Below are 9612 nucleotides of genomic sequence, written 5' to 3'. Positions count from 1 at the left end.
GAGATGGAGGGAAATTCTGGCAAAATAGGGTGTGTGAACATGAGTGTGAAGGCTAAGGGTCTTTGGTCAGCTAAGGCAGAAAAAAGCTAGCAAATAAGAATGAAAAGCAGTGGAAGAAAATGGGCAGCAAGGGTAAAGGTAACTGTTAAATACTGTATATCCCTATCAATAAAATCCAAGTGCAGATTAAACATGCATCTGCAGTATATTGCGAGGATGCAGCACACTACAGTTCGACCCAAATTATGTACCCAAGCAGGACTGCAAACTGATATTGCCAAATATATTTCTGGGGCTGATTTACAAATGTGGCTCTGAGCCCTGTTTAAAAGAGTGTTGATACATTACCATCTGTACTGGGTGTTAAATGCCAGTATATAAAGTGATTCTCTAACTGGCCCAGGGAGTCACATTTTGACGGGGCCAAATGTTCCAGATTTTCCCTCTCTCATTCATGATTGGGATGAAGTTAGCATGCCAACCACACAGCAAATGTGTTAATAAAGCATGAGGTCTAATCATCTACTATTTTACTGGATACATAGCCTTCCTGGTCTTGTTCACAAGCACACAGAAATAGAGGAAAATACTTCTCGAAAACCTCCACACTTGCAGTAAAAAGACACACAGCAGAATCGAGGGGAAGCTTTCCACGTAAATAAATTATGAACAAGTATGTTGTGCAGAATAGACTGTTGGTTGGGAGCTTTCCCAGGAGGGCTCTAGTAATCATACTTTCTCATCTTCCAGTAGAGTTGTATAGCATACACCACCTTCCATTACTCCATCTTGGCGCATGAAATTATGGCCTATACTTACGCCAGGAGATCTATGTTTTAGATTTCTCAAAGAGTAGCTGTTTCCAGCAGTGAGCTGCACCATTCAAACATATCCAGTGTTGTACATACTAACACAGTGCTTCCCAAACCTTTAGTCTGATGTAACCCCTCTGACCTTACAGAGAGGCTGTGACACCACCGTTTATTATATAGAGGTTTTCCACTCAGTCTACAAATTAACTGCTTTTGTCCAGACTGATGTTCACATTCATATTAGTACGTGGTGTGTCAAACCTGGACAGACAATTAGGCAAATTACATTCTAGTCTTTCTAACTGCCCCCTTAAAAATGCAGTTTCACGTGGAAACTTTTGGACATATTTGGACAAACAGAAATGTGATGTCCCTGAAGATAAAGGTGACACGCTTTATCAAACCACAACGCTATTTGAAGAAAAGGATCTTCCTGCTTAGAAGTAACTTTTTGCAGATGTTTTGCCCACCAGTCTTTGGCACTGACCCCACTTCAATAAAAATTCAGTTATGAGATGTCCGAGGGCTTTCTTGCCTAAACTTCCTTTTTACCAGTCCCTGAGGCAGTGAAGCAACCCTAAAGCGTGATATTTCCACTACCATGATTCTCAGCTGTTATTCACAGCAGCTCTTCTCCTGAAATGCTGTTCTTTGATCTGTACCAAACATGTGGCCAAACAACTCTATCTTCAGTTCATCTGTCTAGTGCACATTGCTCATAATATTGTTCTGTCTAAATGTTCGATGGTCAAACTGTAGCTGCAATGTTCCTATTTGAAAAGAAAATTGCTTGTTTTTGTTTTTTGCTTCCAATGTAGATTTCCTACATTGGAATGATTTAATTCAAATAATTTGTAGATGTCTTTGGAGAATCACAGGCAGCAACAACTTCTTTTTTTTCCCTAAGACCTTAAAGATCTGTTTAGCTGTTGATGTGATGGCACCACAAACTTCAATAGCAAAGAGAACAGCAGATATATCTCAGAGGTTTAAGTAGGACCTGTGTTACTCTCTAAGGAGATTTAGATCTTTGGCATCTAATCTGGAATTCCTCATTCTAACTCTCTGGGTTTGCGGTTGTGATAGCTGTTCAGATATATTTCCTTTTTCATTGACTGATCTTTATTATTTATTTAAATTAAGAATATACTACAAAACAAAAATGTTATGCCTCATTTGTGTTTTTACCACCTTTATCTGTAGGTGATGCATCTAAAAGGCTGTGGCTCCACAGTGTAGTGGTTTACACATTTGCCTAACAAGCAAAAGCTCTCCAGTTCGTGCCTGGAAGGAGACACAAATCCCTTTAGGGTTGTGTCAGGAAGAGCAACTGGCATAAAAATCTGCCAAATCAACATGCAGAGCTACCTGCTGTGGCAACCCCTTACGAATAAGGGAGTAGCTGAAAGTAGCTGTGTCTAAGAGGATATATATTTGTCCAAACTGCAAAAAAAGCAAACCATTTCAATTGGATGTCTTGTATTTTCATGTTACAGTTCCTCCTGGTGTGTGTCTAGTTGGAAATCACTACTGTAGAGGAATCCAGATCTCAATCAGTGTTCTCACTGCAACACAAGTTGCAGTGAGAAAGCTGTATAGATAGCTCAGTTTGAGATATTGAGAGTTTATCGAGCTGGTCACAGCAAAGTCTAACTGAATTTGGAGAGGCAGCAACACCAGTTCTCCTAGGAAAAAAGCACAGCCTGCCATAATCACCTAATAACACACATAACATCAACAAGACCCATCTATTGAGAAGACAAAGGCAATGCATCTGGCCCTATTTTCCATGTGTCTACCCAAGAAGTGCTGCCTGTTCAGGGTCGAGGAGCGTGAGCGCCGGTGAGCGGGCCCTGCTGTGCTGGTGAGGAAATTCTCAGGACGATCGATGCAGAGGATTAGGGCTGGCTTTGGGGCTCAGAGGCCTGGATCTGAGCAGTATTCTCAGTGGGGCCCCTGGGAGAGCTGGAGAGGAAAGCTGGAGGGAAGAGAAGAGGAGGGGCAAGGAAGAGAGGAAAAAAGGGCTAACCTGGAACTGTCAGGAGGCTGAAAGAAGGTTGCCCAGGCCGGGAATAGAAGAGCAGTCAGGATCACCAGGTGACATTATGAATGGTACTGAGACCCCACCACCCACACCAATAAACATACACAGGTCAGTCTGATTGGATAAGCTGGAAAGTACAGAGGAAGGAGATTTAATATAACAAAAAAGAGAAAACAGATCGACAAACACAGATGAAGTCGGCTCTTTGGTCTCCTTACATTTCATCTTTTAATTTTCTTCAGGCCAAATCGGTAGTTGTCTTCTAACTTGATGAGCGCAGTGCACAACAAAAGGCTCCCCGCGTCTGTGTGTCTGCCTCTGATGCTCATGATTGGTCAGCCCATTCGCCAGCTCGCTGCTCTCCCCCGGGTACAGACGGTTGGATCCATGATTCATTTTGCAATGAGGAAAAAAAGGAGAGAGCGCATGTGAGAGAAGAAACAGCCAAGACCACTGGGAAATTATACGGTGGAGCAGCGTGGTGGATCTGGAATTAAACGGCATAATTAATCAAGTAAAAAAACAAGCACGTTGCTCATACATTTATTATTTGCATTTTTTCCACTTCAGGAGATGTAATCAGCAGATATACATCGGGGCCCCTGATCCTTGTCACAAGGACCTGAAAGGCTGAGCGCCCATTTCGACCACTGACCCTTAAAGTATAAAGTGGGATCAGTTCTGCTCAATGCTTTTTTTTTTTTTCCTCACTGACTATCATCTTCACACAATGCCCTCTGCCTCCAAAGTAATCTCTACAACAAGCAGAACAAGCCACACAGAATCATGTTGTTGTCTCCCTATCCTTTAAATTAGGGTGTCTGCAAAATTGGGTTCACAACTCTGGGCCCTCTGCGGAGTTGTTCTGTATTATGCAGTGTGCGCTCTTGACACAATGAAGAAAAACTAGCCACTTTTGGAAAGATATGGTGGAATTGTGGAAATATGATCACACAGCCACGAGGACAAAACCATGTAAACATCGGGCAAAACTAATTCAGAACAGCAAAAATGTGGCAACAAAACCCGCACTATGGCTTCATGACATTTTGCAGCACTGTAACCGTGTGACAGCTGTTTCTCCTTTTCAGTGTTCCCTGGTTCCCTCTAAATGATCCCCCTCTCTTAAGGATGCACGTACAAATTGGGCACAGATGATTTAGCTTATTTGAAGCTCGGTTAGCTGTCTCATCTGGCTTTAATAACTCATTTATCAAACTACTGACTGGCACCAGCCTTCTTTTGTAGCAGACAAATGCTACTGATTGGAATTAAATCTAACTTGACCTGATAGTTGGAGGTGTTTTTAAAATATAATTTTAGCTCTTAAAAGTCCTTTCTTGTGAATGGCACATTTGTACCACCCTCTGGCCCCTGGCCTGTGGTCACTTTGGCTGTGATATGGCATGCAAAAAGTTGTTAAGTGCATAAATGCATATTAAATCACACCAAGGAAGCCCTGAATTGTTACCCCAGATTTGGAGGAGAATACTTAGTAGATATTTACATTAAGCAAATTTTATTTCATAAACAGCTAATTAAATTTATGCATACAATGCACACAGAACTTTGATTGAATTTCAGTATTTTGGAGATGCTTTTTTAGTTCAACGTGCATATATATATATATATATATATATATATATATATATATATATATATATATATATATATATACACACACACACTACATCATTTTACTCACTTAATACATTATAAGTACTGGCAGTAAGAGTAGCTATAACAGCTTGTTTTTTATTGTGGGAATATTGATCCCCCCCAACCACCCCTCCACAGGATAATCAGCATGAATAGGTATATTTGCACGTCATGGATATCCTGGGTTTCCACCACAGATATCCACCCTCGTTATATCCATTACACATAAATACATCCGCCAAACAGTTTGAAACGTATCACTCTTCAGCTGGTCAATATAGCTTGTTCCTGAAGCGCCATCATCAATCGAGGTATCAATATGGAAATACCACTGTGACCCAGACATTAATCAATTGGGCTCCTCGGGGAGGAGAGGAAGGGCAGGGGCACCTAAAATCATCAATGAGACGGATCGGCCTGCAGTCAGGCTCGGACAGTCTGTATTGATAAGAGCATTTCCACCTGTAGCGGCCTGAGCGGAGAGACAGGTCGCATCTGAATTCAATACCCGCCGCCGCAGCTGCGCGCTCGAAGCCCAGAAAGACACGGTTGAGCGGAGATACGTGCCTCGACTTATCATAAGACCAGTCTCTTTTTCTCCATATATGTCGCCTTCCTCCTCCTCCTCCTCCTCCTTATCCCCATCCCCAATCTTTTCTGTCTACCTCAGAACTTTTAGGCCAATGCGCTGCACCGAAGAAGCATCACGCCTCTAATGCAGAGCAACAATGACTTCAAATTAAGTTCTTTTGTCTTTATTCCACGGCTTACTTTGCCGAGCACCCCCCCTCTCCTCACACAATCTCTGGAGTTTAGTCAAACCTATCTCCTCCTCCAACTTCAGACTGTGAGAGAGGAAGTCAGTGAGAAAAGTCTTCAGATGCTCGTTTCTCGCGTCCATCTCGCTGCGAGCGCAGGATTAAAGCGCTGTCTCACCGCTGGCAACTAAATCTTGACACAATCAATTAGATCCATGCTCAGTGTTTTTGCTTCATTTACTCAGATACAGCAGAGCGGTGGATGGTGGGCAGCGTGAGACAAGTCAGCCTCCTAGTGGTGTGCTCGCGTACGCACAGGGGAAAAGAAGGAGAAACGCTTTATTCAAACAAAGTGGAATATTAGATCAGTGTGGCTGAGCAAAGTGAGGCTAAGGTTAGGGTTAAAATCATGCAAGTCTCCGTGAATGCTACATTAGCCTGTCAAGCAATGTTGACAATCCTCATATTTGACTTCCAATCACATCCCAGAGCACTCTCTCCCTCATGGTACTTCTTAAAGGTTAGAGTTCATGGGTCGTGTGTCCTGTGTGCACACAGGCCTGCCCTTTTCATTCCTAATCAGCTGCTCTTTTTTTTTCTTCCTGTGCCAGAATGGAGCGATGCACCACAAAGGTCATAGACATGGATTTCCTTTGGTTTGACTCAATGAAAAGGTCAGATGAGGGCACCATGAAATGGCAGTGAGGCCTTCACATTGGCCACACAGGGACCAGAGTTCTTACATGACCCTGAAATGGCACAGACTGAGACCCTCTTGGGCCACTCTCACAGGAACCGGGAGGGTCCTGTGGGCTGCTGTGACCTCGTCCCATCCCCCTGTGGCTTAAGTGTCCCTCAGCAGTGTGCAGAAAGAGAGGAGCATCAAACTGCAGTACAGAGATTTTATGTGAAACAAAACTTTTGAGACCACAGTATAACTGTATTTTTATTACACTGCAACATAAGCTACCAAAAGCAGCTTTCTAGTAACTGCCCCACAACTGTCAAAAGATTGTGTACTTTTCTCTTTACTGGCCTGTTTCCTGTATAAACATTTGCTGGCATTTGTATATGTTTATGACAGCACAGCCTGTCTTTAGCTTGAGCTCACTAAACCAGTTTTCTGTGGTGGTCATAGCTCTCTCTGACATTCATAAGCAAAACACTGAACCTTAAAAGCCTCCTGTATGGAAAAAAGTGAATCACTTCAAACAAAAATATTCTGTAATTTTATACACAGCAGGAGTTTTAGCTGAATATTTGATGATTTCACTGTTGTTGTTTCTTAGACGAGTTTGCATTGCTGCATTCGGTTTTCCAGTATGAAATACTTGCCTTTGGCCTCTGCAAGTTTCCCGTGTGCCAGGTTGTTCATCAAGTCAGTTGTTCCATCCCGCTCACACTGTTTTATGTCATTTTAGCTGAACCACGATGCTGGGTAGACAAAACTGATGGGCTGCAAGTCAGGGACAGGCAATGCTCACACAGAGGAATCATCTGCTCATTCACAGAAACATGCTATAAATTATTTGTCCTTTAAAGCCTTTTTAAGGTTTAAAGTATTCTGTGATTTTGTCAGCGGTCATAAAATGTACTACTTTCCAATCCACAAAACTTAAGACATGGGTAAGTAAACTACCAGCTCACTTCGCAGCCACTGGTTTAGTGATTAGCTGTATTTACTTGTATTTATTCTTACAGTATTATGTGACTAAACTAATTATCAATTTTACTGCTTTAAACCTTTAAAATTTTGACAGAAGTAATCCAAACAGCATCTCTCCTGGACACAGGTACACACATTCAAGTAGCTGCACACCTTTCAGTCACTGAGAGCTATTAGTTATTCCTTCATGGTATTTATAAACGTTTACCACAGTCTGTAGTTAGCAGAACGTATTTCTCCATGAAGACATAGTACATGAAGAATTAACTGAGTAGTTGTGATATCTGGACTGTCATCGTAACTTTTCTCCTCCAGCCTGGTTGGGATTTCCTTTAGAGCCTCACATGACATAACTGAACAGGTAAAAAAAAAAAAAAAAAAGACAAGAAACAAGAGTTTTACAAGATTTGTTTTATTAACTATGATACAGATCACATAAGGCCTTGCTGTTTACACCATTCCCATTGAGACAAATTACCATACTCCGTAAATAATGACAGTTTTTTTGTTTGATGTTACCACTTCAGTTTACAGTACTTCATTTATTTATTTATTTTTTATTATTTCCACTCCGCCCCACCCCCCCGTCATTTCTTAATATTTTTTTTTAATCATCTCTTAAATAGTGAGAGTGGTGGAGCCCACTTCCTTGGTTGGGAAGAAATCATGCACTATACTGGGCTGGTCTCTCAATCGTTCACCAAGAAATTGTTAAAAATGCTTTGTATTTTTTTTTTTTTAATTAATAAAATAAACATAAAAAGAAAGTTTTTTTTTTCTATCACCACTGACTAAAGGGCAAAGTGTTAGACCCCCTAAGATACCAACAACCATTTGAATATAGTTTTGCTTGTTTCTCAATTTAACTTAATAGACAACTGTCACCATTGTTGCAAAAAAAAAAAAAAAAAAGAAAGAAAAAGGAAAGCAACGCAGCCACAAATTATTGACCAAAGTCACATTTAAAAAAAAAAATAAAAAATTCAATGTTCTTCTAAACTGTCATTTTGCTTCCCATCTCTCGCTCAACCCTTTTTTCCACAGTCTTTGGCTGCCTCACAGTCAGTTCAGTATTAACACATTGATATACACAGGGAACGCCACTGGCCGGCATTCACACACAAGTACCAGTGGTCACCCCTCCTTCCTCCCTCCGTCTCCCAAATAAAGATCCCATTCACCAGTTTGCTGTCTGTCTTCCCTCCCTCGCACCCCCACCCCAACCCCCCAATCTCTCTCACACTTTCACTGAGGATCAGTGTGTGTAATCTGGACGAGCTAACAGGGTTACACAGTGGGGTAATGACCGCGAGAAGAGCTGCATTCCTCTCCTTCACGTTTGGTGGGATCACGCTGGTGTTTGGCCATTTGCCAAGCACCACTTGCAAACATGTTAGCTCCAACCTGCTCCAACACACACTCTTACACACATACTGTACATACACCCACCCACCCCCAGACACACACACACGGTAAATAGGTAGTGTGGACTGATAAAAGCTCCTTTAAGAGCTCAGTGATTGGCTGAAAGGTTTTTCTTATTTCTTTGGGCAGCGAGCACAGTGTGGAGAGAGATGCAAAGATGCAATCTAGTGTCAAACAGAGTAAGTGACCTCAGTGAGCATCTGCTTAACATTAACACACATAACTTACTCAAGCTCAAAAAAGCCCCACAGACACACGTGTATGAAGACACACACTGCAAAACCTGCTTCGATCAGGGCTCAGCAATTCTCCTCGAGCCCCATCTTGCTGGTTTCTACGGTAACAGCAGGCTGAGCAGAGGAATTTTGTGATGCTCCATTCGAGTCATGCAGACGAATGAATGGACTGTCTGTTCTGTCTGCTGTCTCTCCCAGACCCAACTGTCTTTCTTGGACAGGGAATGAGGAGGGGAAGCAGTAGCATAACAGTCAGGATGGAGAGAGTTTGGCGTAGTGGTTGCACTCTTGCAAATTAAATTTTGAGTCCACCAAGAACAGGTTTTAATCTTCGTTTTAGAGACATAACACTGTCTCATGAGAGGACAGCATGCTGGGCCCTGGAGCAGTGGTTACCAATTATTTCCAAGGATAAAAAGCCTCCCACCTCTCAAGGCTTGAGCCTTACCTCCAGCTCTTATTTCTCGCCTGTAATGCTACATTGTAACTCAGTCTCTAAGTCTTCATATTCTTTCTCTAAAATGACTTCTGGGAAGTGGAATGAACTACTTTACAAAAGGCTGAATGCTGAGTTGGTGTCCACAGGGAAGTGGAAACTAACAACAAAAGACACAGAGGCAATTTCATTCACTGCATGCCTAACCAACTGCAATGTGGCCACATGCTTTGTGGTTCCACTGTCAGGATCTATATAATCTCAACTGATATTTACCAGATTTTAAACTGACACTCGCTTCATTTATAGTTTTACACTTAAGTTAATTCTACTTGACAGATTATTCTTGACAACTGGACCTAAGAGAGAATCTGACGCTACAACACAAACAAACAAACAAAAAAAAAAAAACCCAAAACACACACACACACACACACACAGTAGGATGCTACGCCCATGCAGCAGTGGAAGTGGCTGCAATACCCATTTCTTCCCCTAGATGTCAGTGGTGTGCTCCCTGAAAGAGAGAGTAGGGTGGACTGAAGATAAAGTGAACAGTGGCTGTCATGTCATGGC

This window comes from Archocentrus centrarchus, chromosome 13 (genome assembly GCF_007364275.1).
Source record: "Archocentrus centrarchus isolate MPI-CPG fArcCen1 chromosome 13, fArcCen1, whole genome shotgun sequence".
NCBI lineage: Eukaryota > Metazoa > Chordata > Actinopteri > Cichliformes > Cichlidae > Archocentrus > Archocentrus centrarchus.
The sequence above is the reverse complement of the archived record's forward strand: the minus strand, read 5'-3'. Positions refer to the sequence as shown.